The sequence below is a fragment of the Rutidosis leptorrhynchoides genome, chromosome 3, assembly GCF_046630445.1.
Source record: "Rutidosis leptorrhynchoides isolate AG116_Rl617_1_P2 chromosome 3, CSIRO_AGI_Rlap_v1, whole genome shotgun sequence".
In the NCBI taxonomy this organism is placed as follows: domain Eukaryota; kingdom Viridiplantae; phylum Streptophyta; class Magnoliopsida; order Asterales; family Asteraceae; genus Rutidosis; species Rutidosis leptorrhynchoides.
The window spans coordinates 681,534,065-681,551,181 of NC_092335.1; the positions used below are offsets into that span (position 1 = coordinate 681,534,065).

Sequence of the window (17,117 nt, forward strand, 5' to 3'; positions counted from 1 at the left end):
AGAAGCATTATAGGTAGAAGGTTAAATAGAGGTAAGTAAATAAACTATCATCTCTAACGTATACGGTCCACACTCGGATGAAGGGAAGAAAGAATTTTGGGATAGCTTAGCAAGTCTTATGTCATACAAAGGCGAGGAGTGGGTAGTTTGTGGTGATTTCAATGAAGTTAGACACCCGGACGAAAGGTTAAATAGTGTCTTTGTTGACAAACGTGCCACTCTTTTTAACGAATTTATTGATTCGATGCAGCTAATCGAAATCCCCCTTATAGGTAGAAGGTTTACACGTATAAGTGATGATGGTGTAAAGCTAAGCAAATTGGATCGTTTTCTTGTTTCTGAAGACTTCATCCACTCATGGGTTGATGTTTCAGTCATAGCGTTAGAGAGAGGTACTTCGGATCACTGCCCCCTCATCTTGAGAGATTCGAATGTCAACTTTGGTCCAAAGCCTTTTAAGTTTTTTGATAATTGGTTTGATCATGAGGAGTTGGAAACCCTAGTTATTGAGGCGTGGAACAAAGAGGCCCCGGGACATCGTCGCGACATTATTTTTAAAAACAGAATGAAAAACATCAAAGAAGCACTTAGGGGATGGAGTAAGTCGAAGTTTGGTCCCTTAGATACCGAATTAGATTCAGCAAAAACTGTTGCATCAGAATTAGAAATGAGGGCGGATCGGGGGTTACTAACGGAAGCAGAAAGATGTACATGGATTAACTCGAGAGACATTTGGATTAAAAAGGAAAGTGAAAAAACCAAAATGTTGAAACAAAAAGCACGCATAAGATGGGCGGTTGATGGAGATGAAAACTCGAAATTTTTTCACGCTTCAATCCGTAGACGTCACAATAATTTCAACATCAGAGGGTTTTTCATAGATGGTATATGGCAAGAAAATCCGGATGCAATAAAAAACGCAACATGGGAACACTTCAGGAAACAATTCGAGAGAGATCAACATGTTGCAAATTCATTCACAGGTCTGCAAAATCTCCAATTTAAAACTTTATCTCCAGAAGATGTAGCACTCCTTGAATCACAGATTCCAGAAGGTGAGTTATGGGAAGCCATCAAGAGTTGCGATGATTCAAAGGCCCCGGGTCCCGATGGTTTCAATTTAAAATTCTATAAAAAGTTTTGGTGGCTAATCAAAGACGACCTCTTGAAGGCTATTACATGGTGCTGGGATAATTGCACAATATCGAAAGGTTGTAATGCATCCTTCGTCACTCTTATCCCAAAAAAGATAGACCCGATTGGTCTCGGTGATTATCGACCGATAAGTCTAATAGGTTGCTTCTACAAGATCATGTCCAAAATCCTATCAAATCGCGTCCGAAAAGTTATCTCGAAAATCATTGGGGACGAACAAAGTGCTTTCATTAAGGGTCGTCAAATCCTTGATAGTATTTCGGTGGCAAACGACTCGATCGAGGATCAAAAGAGTAGAAAAGAAAAAATTTTAATCTTCAAGGCCGACTTTGCTAAAGCCTTTGATAGTGTAAATTGGGTGTTTCTTTTTGAGGTTATGAGATGTATGGGCTTTGGGGAGAAATGGATCCGTATGATATATGCTTGCCTGAGTTCCGCTACAATATCTATCCTTGTTAATGGTTCACCTACGAAGGAATTCAATCTCGAAAAGGGAGTTAGACATGGGGACCCCCTCTCGCCTTATCTCTTTATCATGGTGGCCGAGGGTTTGAATGTTCTAGTAAAAAGTGCTCGGGATTCAGGGCTATTAAAAGGACTCGAAGTGGGAAGGGATAAGGTGATCCTTTCACACCTTCACTACGCGAACGACACAATTTTCTTCGGTGAGTGGAGCAAAAGAAATGCCCGAAACATTATGAAAATATTAAAATGTTTCGAATCGATGTCCGGGTTGAAGGTAAACTTTGGTAAAAGTTGTCTAATCGGGGTTGGAGTTCAAAATAATTCGGTATCCGAGACTGCTTCCTTCCTGGGCTGTACAACCGAATCCTTACCTTTCAAATATCTCGGGGTTCCAATCGGATGCAAAATGAAAAACCAAAAGGACTGGTCATTTGTAGAAGAAAAGTTTAAGAATAGATTATCGGATTGGAGGGCCAAATCGATGTCGTTTGGAGGACGGATTACCCTAATAAAGTCGGTATTGAGTAGCCTGCCGTTGTACGCCTTCTCCCTATTCCGCGCCCCATCGTGTCTCATCAACTTACTCGAAGGTTTGCGTCATTAATTTTTTTGGGGTGGGTCGGGGGATAATGCAAAAATGGCTTGGGTAAAATGGGATACAATTCTCGCAAATTATGGGCGGGGGGGGTTTAAACATTGGTTCCTTGAAAGCAAAAAATCTAGCATTGCTAGGAAAATGGTGGTGGCGCTTTTGTATGGAATCAAATTCGTTTTGGTCTAATATTATAAAAAGTATTCACGGGCGGGACGGGGGTTTATTTAACTCTCAGACTTCTTCCTACTACTCGTATACTAGTGCAGGTTCAATATGGGAAGGCATCAAGAAACTCGGTTCTGAACTAAATAATCTTGAGCTTCATTTTACTCACTCATTTGTAAAAGTCATTTGTAAAGGTGACAACTCTTTATTTTGGGAAGACTTATGGCTAGGTGATCTACCTTTTTGCAAGAAGTTTGAACGTCTTTATAGGTTGGAAACGCATAAGCAAGCAAAAATTGAAGACAGAATCATAAATTCAGAAAATGGTATCCGTTTAAATTGGAGTTGGGATCGTCATCCAACAGGAAGAACAGGTGCCGAATTGTCCCAGCTTGAAGATATTCTTGGAGATTTCAGATTTGCAGATGGTTCGTTTGACTCATGGTCGTGGAATCTTAGTAGTAATGGTCTGTTCTCATCATCGGGTCTCCGAGAACTAATTGATGAAAAGCTGCTCCAAGACGCAGCAGGTCCGTTGGAAACTATGCGCAACAATTTGGTTCCGGAAAAAAATAGGCATATTCGTGTGGCGGGCTCAAAGGAATAGACTCCCGGTGAGAGTGGAACTCGAGAAAAAAGGAATTGACCTTGACTCTATTCGTTATTCGATATGTAACGAAGCCCTAGAGAGCATAGAACACGTATTGCTTCAATGCTCGTACGCGGTGGATGTTTGGAAAAGGCTTTTCAAATGGTGGGGATTGACGTTTCCTAATGGGGCAAGTCTTTGTGATTTACTCCAAGACGGTATCCGATTCCCAAATTCGCCCATTCAATCAAAAATTTGGCAAGCCTCGGTGTGGATATGTTCAAATAAGATATGGCAAAATCGCAATAACAAAATCTTCCGAAAGTCTACATGGACGGCTCCATTGTTGATTCAAGAGGTTCAAGTTAAAGGTTTCGAATGGATTGCAAATCGATTGAAAAGGATGACTCTTCCATGTCTCCAATGGCTCTCAAACCCATGTGTAATCTTTGATCCCGGTTAACTTTAGAGTAGAGTTGTTCGTCTCGTGCTAGCCTTGATTCTGTAATCAGTCTTCGTGTTCTTGTTTTCTCGGTTATAGGGTAGATGCCTCTCTTGTTTCTTGTAATATTCGTTTTGATGTAAATATTTGAAGTAATGAGATGATTGCTTTTCAAAAAAAAAAAAAAAAAAAACTAGAAGCATGTAACGATTTTTCTTAAATAACACGAAATTTTCATCTCATTCTAGACCCTTCTTGTATCTTCTGGAACTATTTCCTTAAATAACACGAAATTTCATCTCATTCTAGACACTTCTTGTATCTTCTGAAACCATCTACTATATATGTATCAAACTAACCACATATTTGTTAAGATCCCTTTTATCTTTCTAAATACAATTTGTTTCTTTTATCATTTTTTTATATCTTTTTCTTTTTCTACATGAATTTATATAGTGTATAGTCACATCAAGACTATGATTATGATTAAATCTATTTGATAAGTAGGTATATATTTTCTTAAATGGTATTAGTAATAATAGTATTATATTATATTAGGTATATATATTTTTAAATGGTATTAGTAATTTGTATTATATTTGATAACATAGGTGATATAATTAGACAATAATAGTATTCTAAAATAATAATAATAATAATATATATATATAATATATATATATATATATATATATATATATATATATATATATATATATATATATATATATATATATATATATATATATATATATATATATATATATATATATATATATATATATATATATTATAGACAAAATTATACATCTCGGGTTAGGAATAATAATAGATTGAATATGGATCGGGTGTGCCTATATCTATATACATATATATTTAAAGTTTAAAATTCATATTCATATCCATATCCATTTAAATATAATTCATCAATCAATATTCATATCCGTTAAATTAAGCGGATTATCAGGTATTCGTTGGATGTTAAATTTTTCTAATAAAAAGTATTTCTATGATGAAATGAAATTATCAAAATGTTTTGATCAAAGATGTGTAATATATGTAAGATATATGAATTTAATACTATTCACATAGTTGTATCTTAACTATCTATATTTTCGATAACATTTTAATAGTTTAGTGTTGATGTGTAAATATATATATATATATATGCATATATTTAAGCAAATATGTATATACGTATTTCGGGTGGTTAATGGATATATCCATGGATGATATATTTCATCCATACCCGATTCATTAATTTTTTCACATCATCTATATCCATATCCATATTCATTTATCATCGGTTTAGATCATCCATATCTATCTACATGGATCGGATCGGATGGATATCCGATGGATCGGACATCCATTGCCATCCCTACTCGTGGTTTGTATAAATTTGCATTTCGAGTTTATGAATTATTTTTAGCACTATGAATCCTTATGATTTAATTTTTTTTACCAATTCGTCCCTATAATTTGTATGAAATTTCATTTTGGATCCCCATGGTTCCATTTTTTGGACACTCCTAATCTCTAAAATTTATGAAGAATTGAAGAGAGGGACGAGTCCCACAAAAATAAAACCATGAGCACTCAAGAGTGTCAAAAAAGTTCAGGGACTCATAATGCAATTTATACAAACTACAGAGAAAAGTTGTGTAATTTTGAAACAAACAAAAATAGAAAAGGGGACAGTTTTTTTGAGACGATGAAGTATTATATATACTCCACTGTTGTATTTTGAACCGAATATCACCAATTATATTCATAAGCATTGTATTGTAAAATATAAATTACATTTATCTAGTGATAATACAATCAAAATTCAATAATGTAAAAATCACCTCTTTGTATATACATAAGTTCAATGTTTACATGTCTCATGGTTGATTTAGTAAAATAAATTAAAGTTAAATTTTTATTTATATATTGAATATTGAATAGATAAATATAAATTGACTTAAACCTTTGCCTTTTAACTTAAAGAAATAAAAGATGATAAAAACATGTGTTTACAAAGTACTTTAAAATAAAATATCTTCAAAAGAGGGGAAAAAACATACTCTGAATCAATCATCAATCAATCGTTTAATATTGGGAGCAGATCTAGTCAAGATGTGATTTATTTATTTATATGTGACTATAAAAAGAAACATTAAATAAGATATTTATAGAATTTTGAGAATGAGCGTTTGGAATTATGTCAATGAGAATAAAAATTAGAATAGAAATACTAATATAAACGAAATCAAAATTTGAAACATTAAAACCTTTTCGGAGTAGTGTTAGTCCATTTGTAACAAGAAGAAACCCACGGTGTGGCCGTGTGGGTGGTGAGTTGCACCCATCCCACGCCCAAATTTGATGTAACAATGTATGGGTTAAGGGTGTAACGTATGAATCCGTGAGAAAGCAACGATCAGAGTCACGCAAGTGAGTTAATTTGATTAGTTCAAAAAATTCAAACAAAATTATATATATTTTTTTATTAATCAACCACAATTATATTTACCACGTCATCATAACACTCACAAACAATACCCAAACCCATAAATCCATAAGATTATTACTTTTAATCTTGTACATTAATCTTGTGATTGGATAATAATTTACGTATTCGTACGTTTATGTTCATAAAGTCATAAACACATATATTATATTTTAATATACGAACTATCAACGTGATTACGTGAATAAATGTTCGTGTTCTTTGGTTTATGAAGCAAAATTTTAACGAACAAACACAGAACAAAGTTTGTTCATGTTAAGCTTAGTTCAATCACAACTCAATGTACACTCACTAAAAAGATGAAATTTAGGAACTTGTAATCTATGAGGTATAATGGTTTTTGTATATATCTAGTTAGATTTATTGTGAAAGCCAATATACAATGATTAGAAGCATTATATATTGGGTAATTGACCAAAATATATATTTTTTAAAAATTTTCATTCAAAATACACTTTTTTTTAAAAAAATTGTCTTTTTACACCATTAGGTCGACCACCCCTTTACTTGGTCGACCACCTCATTTTTTAAGGTGGTCGACCAAACTTCAATAAGAGCATGGTCGACTACCATGTAAACATGGTCGACTACCACCTCAATTGGCTATGGTCGACCACAAAGCAAAAAAACAACGCGGGCGACCAACTCATTGGTCGACTTCCCTGTATTCAGGTTTCACGCATCCCGAAATCTGCAAAATCCGTGCAAGTCTGCAGATTTCGGGATGCGTGAAAACCTGAATACAGAGAAGTCGACCAATGAGTTGGTCGCCCGCGTTGTTTTTTTGCTTTGTGGTCGACCATAGCCAATTGAGGTGGTAGTCGACCATGTTTACATAGTAGTCGACCATGCTCTTATTGAAGTTTGGTCGACCATCTTGAAAAATGAGGTGGTCGACCAAGGAAAGGGGTGGTCGACCATATTGTTGGTCGACCTAATGGTGTAAAAAGACAATTTTTTTTTTTAAAAAAAGTGTATTTTGAATGAAATTTTAATAAAAAAGTATATTTTGACAAATATCCCTTATATATTTTCTTGATGTTTCGTCGAAATCCAATTCTACTTATATTATTGGGCTTTTCGTTACATAAGGCCAAATCCACAATTAGTTTCTAATTGGGCTTTATATACGAAGCACCCTTTAAGTATATTGTAGTATATTTACAATACAATGTAAAGCCCTAAAGAATTTGGTGTTAAATTTAGCAATATATTTTCTTCTACAAACTAGTAAATTAGAGACAGAGAATTCCTTTTGGCATAAAGTTTAGTATTTCGTTTAATGTATAAAATGTATAAGAAAGTAAGTATATTAGTTACAAAGCTAGTAGCTAATAGCATTAGTTGCAAAACAGTTTTGGATCTTTTAATACGTCTCAAATTTAAATGCCTAATTTTAGGCCCTTGGCCAACCCCAACGAAAAGATTACTCCGTACATGAAAAAGTATTTTCCCGTTGGCAAATCAATTGGAATATCGTATAAAAACATGACTAATTAAAAAGTAACATACTTTTTTGGGCAACTATAAAAACATGACTAATTATATTGGGAATTTAGATAACTTTCATTTCTTCTAAGCTATTTACCGTATTGTATATTCACCTAAGAAAACTAGTTTTTACTTGGTAAGGTTTATGGAAATGACCAAACAATATTAGTAGGAAAGCATAACTTCATAGAATAATATTCTTGTTGAAGTAAAACTAAGATCCATCTAAACATCTAAAGGAAAACTTCCATTATTTCTATTTCTAACCAACATTACATTAAACATCTTAAACTGCTCATCTTTAGTTCTATTATTACTGATTTCCATTAACCCGTATTATTACGTCGAATCCAATTAACTGCCTCAATGATCAACAATCAAGGGACCAAAACCACCACCAACATATGCAAATGTTGTGAACCAACCACCATTTTCCACCACTCTCCTCCACCATTTAATCACATAACTTTGGTTCATATCCACCCTATACCACCAATAATATTGCCTATGTTGCCTTCTCATTTTTCTAACACGATTAAGTTCTTGACGAATCACATTTCTAATTGATACCAAGTACGTGTTCACATCATGATCACGTAAAATGGCTCCATCTGAACCGTAAGCGCACCTGTCTGTTAAAATTTCTAAAGGGTGTGGCATGTTCAAGAATATGGATTGTGCAGCCCGAGTTTGCTTCTTTGCCATGTCAGCATCTGATGCTTGAGACCTTAAAACATACAAACCACTGCCTGAAGGAAGCAATTCGTGGTTTGGTGATACTTTCACATCTGGTTGTAGTATCAAAAACTCTCCCATTGGAGCATACAACATATTCTGCCAAACTCTATAAATTAGTACACATGATATATTGTATCACAAAGTAGATTCTTTGTCTTAGGATTATGGACAAATCAAGAACGACCTTTATACTTTTTAGGATTTTTCTAACTAGAGCCCAATTGTCACTTTATAAAAGTCAATATAACTTCTATGTACAACCTTTTTAAGCATACAAACGACAGCAGTAAGAGTTGTCATTAGAATAGTTATTGTTTAAACTTTGACTTGTTCCTCTTTGGCCAACACATATATTACTCATATTAACCTAAATCCAATTTACACGTAGGGATGGCAATGGGCCTAGTTTGGGCTGGGGACAAGGACCCAATTAAGAAATCTAGTTCGATCTAAACTCAGTTCATACCCGACGGGTCTCGTTTAGTTACTAAGTAGCAGGTAACGGGTGTTCCCACGGGTATTCGGGTCCCGATCTCTCCAATAATATATGTAGATTATATATTATTGAAATTAAACGGGTCGGTTATACAGATTTGATCAATTTTCAGGTATACATGCCGAATAATCGGTTTTATATCTAAAACTATCCCAGACCAGAATCCGGATATAGATCTAAAACCATCCCATACCGCGCCCTAGACCCGTCCCGATCCCGACACAATTATATCAGGTTTCGAGTCTCCCATCGGGTATACACGTTATATGACCCAACCCATTTTGCTACATCTAACTTGACATTAAGGCCAAACCTGATTATGGAGGCATGGGAGATTCCGAAAGTTCCCATTTATGGCTCTAAGGAAGTCACCAACTCCAGTGGAATAATTGCAAGAAAAGGCTCGTGGTACAATGTCTCGATGCATGGTGATTCCTTGAAGATGATTTCTTGGTAATCCAAGATTACGAAGAAGACGATCACCACCACACATAATCCACGGCGATCCAAATGTTATAACAGGTAGTAAAGAACAAAGTGGGACTTGGCCTCTTATCAATAACATAAGATTTACAAGTAAAGATAAGCTTCCTCCAAGAGAATGACCAGTCAAACGAATTGTTGCACGATTTCCATGTCGTTGTAAGTGCTCATGAACTCGAGGCAACATTTGCTCGTAAACCACCTTTGATGCCTCGTATATGCCTCTATGCACAAGTGCGTCCATTGCCTACACGTCATCGTAAATTACTAAAAAGTGACACTACGTCGAGTTTCTTAAATGGAGAAATTAAATATATTTTTGGGCATACCTCAAACTGAATGGGCTCAAAAGTAATATTCGTATGCCATGCTGCTAGTGACTCAGAGCCCTGCAAAAATGTAGTTGATCATCTTTCATTGTTATGCAACTTAGCAAACTAGAAGAAAATATACAAATACATTAAATAAATTACTTCATACATCAAGAATACAAGAACAATATGATAACACATTTTATCAATCATTGTACAAATAACATGCATTAGTAAGAAAATGGTAAACATGTTAGAGTAAATTATATACACCAACCTGAATAACAAAGTATCTGGTATTACTTTCTTCATCATCACAAATGTACCATTCACAAGGTGATGATGAACTCAATTCATCTGCAACCATAACACCCTCAAAGTCTTGTAATTTTACCTTCTCTATCGCCTTTTCTTTATTCTCCTTCATTTCCAATGAAGAAGTCACAAAATGGAGTTTATGACGTCTCAAAAGATTTCCAAGCTACAAGAATTATGATATTTACAACAATACATTAAAACGAGATTATAATATAATTGTATAACCACGCAAAACGGCCGCATGATATCATAAATTTACTACTCCCTCCATCGCACCAAGTGTCCAAATTACTATTTTGGAATGTCTCATTTCAAGAGTCTACTTTGTATTTCAACCAATCAAAATAAGTTATTGTAGAGAGGGAAGATTTCTGATTGATGGAGAATGACTTAGTGAAATTTATAAAACTGTGTATAAAAAGTAAGGAAACATTTGTAAATAGGACGAAAAAATTATTGACACATTTAAGGGAATATGACAAACAACATGCATGTATACCTTGATTTTTGGAATGGTGTAAGATAAACTCCCCAAGTAAGCCATTTGTGCATACAATCTTGCTTCACTTAATGAAACAGTCCATAACAATTTCGAAAATGAATCCTTATTAAAATTGAGTTTACCATTTTCATCATCATTATCGATCCTGCAAGCATCACATTCTTGATCCTTTGTAACTGCATTTTGATTATGATCACTTTCTTGATTAGAAACTTGTTCTTTAGAACTACACATTTTTAGAACCCGAAACACCAAATTTCCATTTTGTCCCTCATCGTTTTTGGTAGCCAGGACGGTATCATCCACCATTACAACGTTGTATCCATTACATTTACCGGTGACTAAAGGACATGTTTTGGCTTTATTTGAAGAAATAGCAGTCGTAGTAGTACAAGTGGTGTTAATGGGATAAGGGATTGAACCAGCGATGGTGGTCGGAGTAATCTTGGTGGTTAACCAAAGACCATCCATAGGATTTCTGTTGGAAATGAAGAAATGAAACGATATTGTTTAGTATGCAAATTTTGAAAGAAAAGAAGGCACATCGTGCATTTGTTACCTAAGTTTTCTCACATGTTATTTATTTTTACATATGTTGACATGAATGTCGTTTTCCCTCGGTTTTATTTCCATTTTGAATTGTAAAACCTTGAAAATTTAGTGTGTATGAATTTTTTATTTATATATATAATATATATAAACATTTTTCCTTATTTTAAAATAGATATGTACTTTACTATTTATAAGTGTCACAAAATAATTGTCAATCGAAAAAAATAACTTTTAAATATTACTCCATCCATCTCAAAATAATTGTCTTGTTGAATTTTTCGAAGTCAATTTATTAAGTTTTGACTTTGAATATTTATTGAAGTATACTATAGAATATTTGATGAAATTTATATGAATAGATCCATTTTTAAATAAGTTTTATTTGGTATAACTTTCATTCGATATTATATAACATAAAAGAATATATTTAAAATCAAATTGAAGAAAGAGACTCGAAAAATCAAAACAGGACAATTATTTTGAGATGATAGAGTATTAAACTCTCTAATCTATTTTCATTTAATAGTCTCAATCACTCTTCATTAAAACTCACCTTTAATGTAAAGGCAATGTGAATCATAACTATTTTAAATCCAATAAAATTCCTATATAAGACTTTTTTTTATGGTGGAGGGAATACTTTTTATTTAGTCCCTTTTACCTTTTTTTTAACGGCAAACTTGCATCAGTGTATTATTTATTTCAACGACACTTATCATTGCACAACACACACACGTTTGAGAGGAAACCCGAAACGCATTACAGGAATCCGATCCATTAACCATCCCGAGGGGCAGGCGAACCGGGTTTGAATCCTGATATGAATTCGAGAGAAAACTCCCTTGGGGTCAATCTAGATATCCATATCTCAGGCAGATTTTGATAGGATGGGCAGAGCGAGGCTCGAACCCATGACCTAACCCCCAGCTCCAACACATAAGGTGAAGGGGATGCCGTTGAAGCAATGCTTCGTTGGCTTTTACCTTTTCTTATATCATAACAAAGAGAAAACACAACACATAACTGTCAAGGATAGCTTAGTAGTAGAGTTCCCAAAAGCTCCAAATCTTGGAGTGACCGTGAAGAGGGTTGGAATGACCGTGTAAGTAACTAGAGGGGGTGAACAGTTACTTAATACATTTTTAACACTTTTTCAATTGATCACCAAATTCGATTTAACTTTGATCAACCAACTCAACTCAAACTTGATGTGTGTAGTGTATATGTTCAAAATGATAAATGAGGTAATGTAAAGAACATAGACACAAGGATTTATAGTGGTTCGGGTGGATGTTAACTAATCCACCTTAATCCACTCCCCGATTACACGAATCGGGATTTGTTGCTTCACTAAGCACTTTTCTCCAAACCCGGTGGAGATCCGATTTACAAGTCTTCAACTTCTTTGGTAGACAACAAACCTAATCTTTCTATCCCTTTGAAAGATCAACTCCAACCTAGATCAACTTGTCTTCACCTTGGACAAGTATTAATCTCCAAATAAGATTAATCAACTTCCTAAGTCCCTTTAAGGAAGTAGATCACTAAGCTAGCCTATACTTCTACTAATTGAAGTTCCAAGACTTATACACATTGCAATGATGATCCTAAGACAATACTAGGACATACATTACATTAAGTAAACTCAAAAGATAAATGATTTTGATTAGTAAGTTTACAATAACTCAATTCTATATCTATAAGATCATAGAATCTTCTCTTGCTTGATCACATTTGAGTAGTAATTGATGCACTTGTGATTACTGAAAATAAGCCTTTGAAATATGCAAGAGGGTCACCTTCAAATGCTCTTAAATGTTTGCCTTTTATAGTGAGATTCAAAAAGTAGCCGTTGACACACGGTTTCCATCACGGTCGACCGTGGTGCGACCGTGCGTGCTCCAGTCCAAATTTGGTATCCGTTGTATAGCCGTTTGACTTAAATTTGAACACCACATTTTGGCACCTTTACTCCTTCTAGCACCTGCAAAAGAAACCAAACATCTTATACAAGTACTATATGCATTAAGTGTGTGAGATTTGGTCTTAATGCATGAAAGTGACTAATCATTCCAAAAGTGGCAAACCCAACATTCTTGGAGAAGTGTCTTGATTGATATTTTGGGAAATCCCAGTTTGGTCAAGACTTAGTTAGTCACTTTAATGCCCTTGGTTCAATTCTAAAGACTAGTCACTATGTCGTTAACTTCCTAGTTTCAATTAATCACAAGTCATGTCCTTTTTGAGTTGAATTAGAGATTAATTGAATTATGTCTCTATAAGATAATTATGAAGTATGTAGAGACATTAAAGTTAAGTTATTTATGAATAAGTAATCACACTTAGTTATTTAGAATAGATCAAATCGACAATTGACTATAATTTCATTGTAAACCATTTTACACTTAATCTATTGGAGTAGGTTAGTTACTTGAATCCTAACTAATGAGCACATAGCAAACATATTAATCAAGTTGACAAGTTTATGAGTATTAAGCATATTGACAAGTAGCAAGTAATACTCACATAGCAAGAGATTGTTATTCTAGGATCAATCATATAGATACTTGCACAACTTATAATTCAAGCACTTAATAAGTTTAATTTGCAATATAACATATTGCTTGATTAATGTGTAAGCACACATTAATGTCCAACATATGCACAAGGGAAGAGCAATCTCTAGTTGGGACTTGGTGACCATCCTAAATGTATCTAAGTGTGTTTTAGGATTACAAGTCATTACTAGTTAACCTTGAGAGCATTGTTCCTCATTTAGCCTTAATTAATCACTAAGTCATTTCTAATAGCAATCATTTTTCTAGTGACTTTGGCTTAAGTTTGTTGGTACTTGATGATCATACTAAGGATATCTAGATAAGAATTAAGATCACAAGTTATTGATTAACACTTATGTGTTATGCCTAATCTTGGTTAATTTGTCATTAAGATGTCATTAGGCATAATTAATCACAATTAGTGTTTTTATGACCAAAACTCATTTGAGTATGGAGAGGGCATCTATTCTAAGCATGTTGAGAAAGGTTTCATGATTTATAGATTTCGGGAACTAGTCAAACTTTATTTGGTCGAAAATGGTAACAGAGAAAACTGCGCGCGCACTGCGGTTGACCGTGGTGGCGACCGTGCAACTTGTTTTTACAAAACTGCATTGCAATTCAGTTTGGGATTTCACGGTTGACTATACGGTCGACCGTACCTCGACCGTGTGTTTAGCTGAACTTTTAATTTCATTCTTTAACCTATGTTTGACTTGGTCGTTTGCAAGATAAAGTATGGATTCGTGACATTGCGTGTTTTATGTTAAGATGTCAGTCATCACTTATGCATATGTATGTGTCATCATCAAAACATATTCTTTGGTTAATCATACTTTGGTTAATCATACTTAAGTTTATCGTTTAGTGCATTAACCCACATTCAACCAACAGACCGCATGCCAACTTTTTTTAGCGAAAAAACACAAACTCGTATAGATAACGAAGACGTTTTTCAAAAATAAATAAAAAAAAAAAACGCCTTCAACCAATAGTACAAGAATAAAACCGTTGAGGCTCAAACCGAGAAAACAAACTATCTATAACCATGCCTCAGCTAACGGAATCCAAATGAAACCATACAAAAATTACAACATAACGACATGAACCCGATAAAGGATATCAACAAACCTAAGTTTAAATCATAGCTCTCTTCGAATGGTAAAGCTTATTCGTTTAAAAAATACAACATATACACTTAGAGCAAGTATAGGAATTTATTTGTTGTACTATGAACACATTAAATCAAATTTGTAGTTCAATATTACATAATAAGAAAATTTATACATGTCGATCCCACAACTTGTTAAATGTAACACCCACTGATTTGCTTGCCTGCTTTGCAACGCACCGCGCAAGAAGTCTTGAAGTTTGGGCAGTTTTTGACAACTTCGTAAATTAAGGGACTATTTGTGTAAAAATATTTAAGTCTAGTTTAAGCTTGAAAAAACATATGGAACTCTCATTTTCACTTCAAGAGTTTTTCCAGAATCACACCTAAATTGAGAGAGAGAAAAAAAATTCTAGAGTGGGAGAGTTCAAATTGGTAAGGAAGAATGTAAATCCAACCTAATTTATAGTTCATTCTAGTGATTTCAGCTGCTAAGTTTCAACTTGGAATTTAAGGAAAACCCTAATTCGAGTTTTATATTCAACTCATGAGTTTGTGTTAGGGTTTGAATGGGTAAAGACAATAAACCCTTATATCTCAAAGATTTGGGGTTTATTGTGTTTAATAGATGGGTATGTAATCCTTGAGTGTGAGTTTTGGGTTGATGATTGTATTTTGGTCTTGTAGTAAAATAATTGGTGTCAATTTGAATGTACGCGTGTTGAGAATCATGTATTCATAAGAAGAGAAGTTGTTAATTGTCAAAATTGATGTTGGTCTTCAAATGATAATTATAGAGTTTTGGTCAAGAAACTAGTACATGGATTTCATGTCATATGGTGTGAGTGTTGTTTTGGGATATAATCATTATCTAATTAGTGATTATGGGTCAAAATCTAGGTTGATCAATTGTGATGACAAGTGTGTTTAGTCTTCTTGGACTTGTGAATAAATGTATAAGTGTGTAGTATTAATTGTACATTTAGCTAAACTATACTTTAGTATGATAGGTGGATTACATTAAAAGCTTGTGTAGTCAAGGAAATTTATTGCTTGAAGTTAAAGTGAGTTTAATAATTATATGTATGCATGCATAGTTTGTGTGTGTGACCTTATAGTTAAACAAGTAGATTTGACCATATGGTGTGGTGACTAACTGAGTATAGTTAGTACACTTGGCGTTTGACTAACCAAGTAGAGTTGGGCGCTCAGAGATTATGGTTCAACCAAGTTGGGTTGTTCATGAGATTTTGTGATTAAACCAAGCAGGGTTTAATCATAAGGTGTTGTGTGCTTTGGTTCAACCAATTAGGGTTGACCAAGAGACTTTATAATTTAACCAAGGTTTTATTTCAAGGTGGTATATGCTCTTGTGTGATAACATGTTTGTGCTTAAATATACATATTAATTTGGTGAATTGTTTGGTGATAAGGTGACATATGTGATTTATGTTTACATATATATGATAAGCATTACCTTACATTTTTGTTGCTCAATTTTCTTTATAGATTCAAACGTAGAAAATGGTAAAGGTAAGCTCGGAGGATAGCTTGCTTGAAAGGCTATTGCGGCTAGCAGGGCCATTCCATTAAAATTTTGGGCCCTGTTCAAGAAATATAAAGAAGGCCTTTTATATAATAAAAAATTTCATATGTATAATCATAAATTCGGAAGCACTAATAATATCATGAGTACTAGCATCTTTCGATTTGTTCACAATATATATGTTGGGTTATTCTTGGGCCCCTATAGATTATGGGCCCTGTGCGACGGCACACTTAGAACATGCCCAAATCCGCCCCTGGCGGCTAGGAATACTTGTGCTTTTATGGAGTGGTCAAGTTGGGTAGTATGTCCTAACACCATGCTCAAATTTGGGGTCTTTTGAAGTTATTGGTAAGCAGATTTTGGGTGTTGGAAATGTTTTAATATAAATTATGATGTTAGAAATGGGTCATAATCATTAAAATTATCTGGGTTCAGATTTAGCTTCATGGTGTGGCATGCCGCACAAGTGTGTCTTGTGCGCCGCACAACAAAACTAATTTCAGAATAAAGAGCGAAACTTCAGGAAAAAGTCGGTGCGCCGCACAGAATTTAGCGCGTCACGCAGTAAGACGTGTAAAAAAATTGTCATACAAAGTTATAATGAGGATTGTTTCATTTTATAAAGAGGATGTCATACAAAGTTATCTAGTCATAGGATGCTGCTAATGTTGGCTAAATATTGATATCTAGATGATTAACATATGCACATTTCCAAGTGATATGCAATCGATTGAAAAAGTAAGGTAAATAACACAACAAATACATTTGTTAAAGAGTTGGGTGTTATTTGTTTTTAGTCTAAAGATGTTATTAAGTTTTATGTATGTGGGGTCCAAAAATAGTTTTTACTGCATATTGTTTAATTTTTTGAAAATAAGAGATAAAATAATGTGTGCAAACTTCGAAAATAGCTTCTTATAGTTGCAGAACAAATAAAGCGTACAATTTTTTTAAATACATATTATATTGTTATTACTCGTTTTAAGAGTTTTTTTTTTCTTATTATTAATTTCTTTATTATTATAGTGTTATTATTTTCTGAAATAATACCTAATTTCATTAACATCATGTGCATATTAAAA

At 34.0% G+C, this 17,117-nt stretch overlaps 1 pseudogene; it reads right to left on the reverse strand.

Moving 5' to 3' along the window:
• Positions 1-7,743: 7,743 nt before the first annotated feature.
• Positions 7,744-10,736, reverse strand: LOC139902673 (phospholipase A1 PLIP2, chloroplastic-like; annotated as a pseudogene).
• Between the last annotated feature and the right edge of the window lie 6,381 nt (positions 10,737-17,117).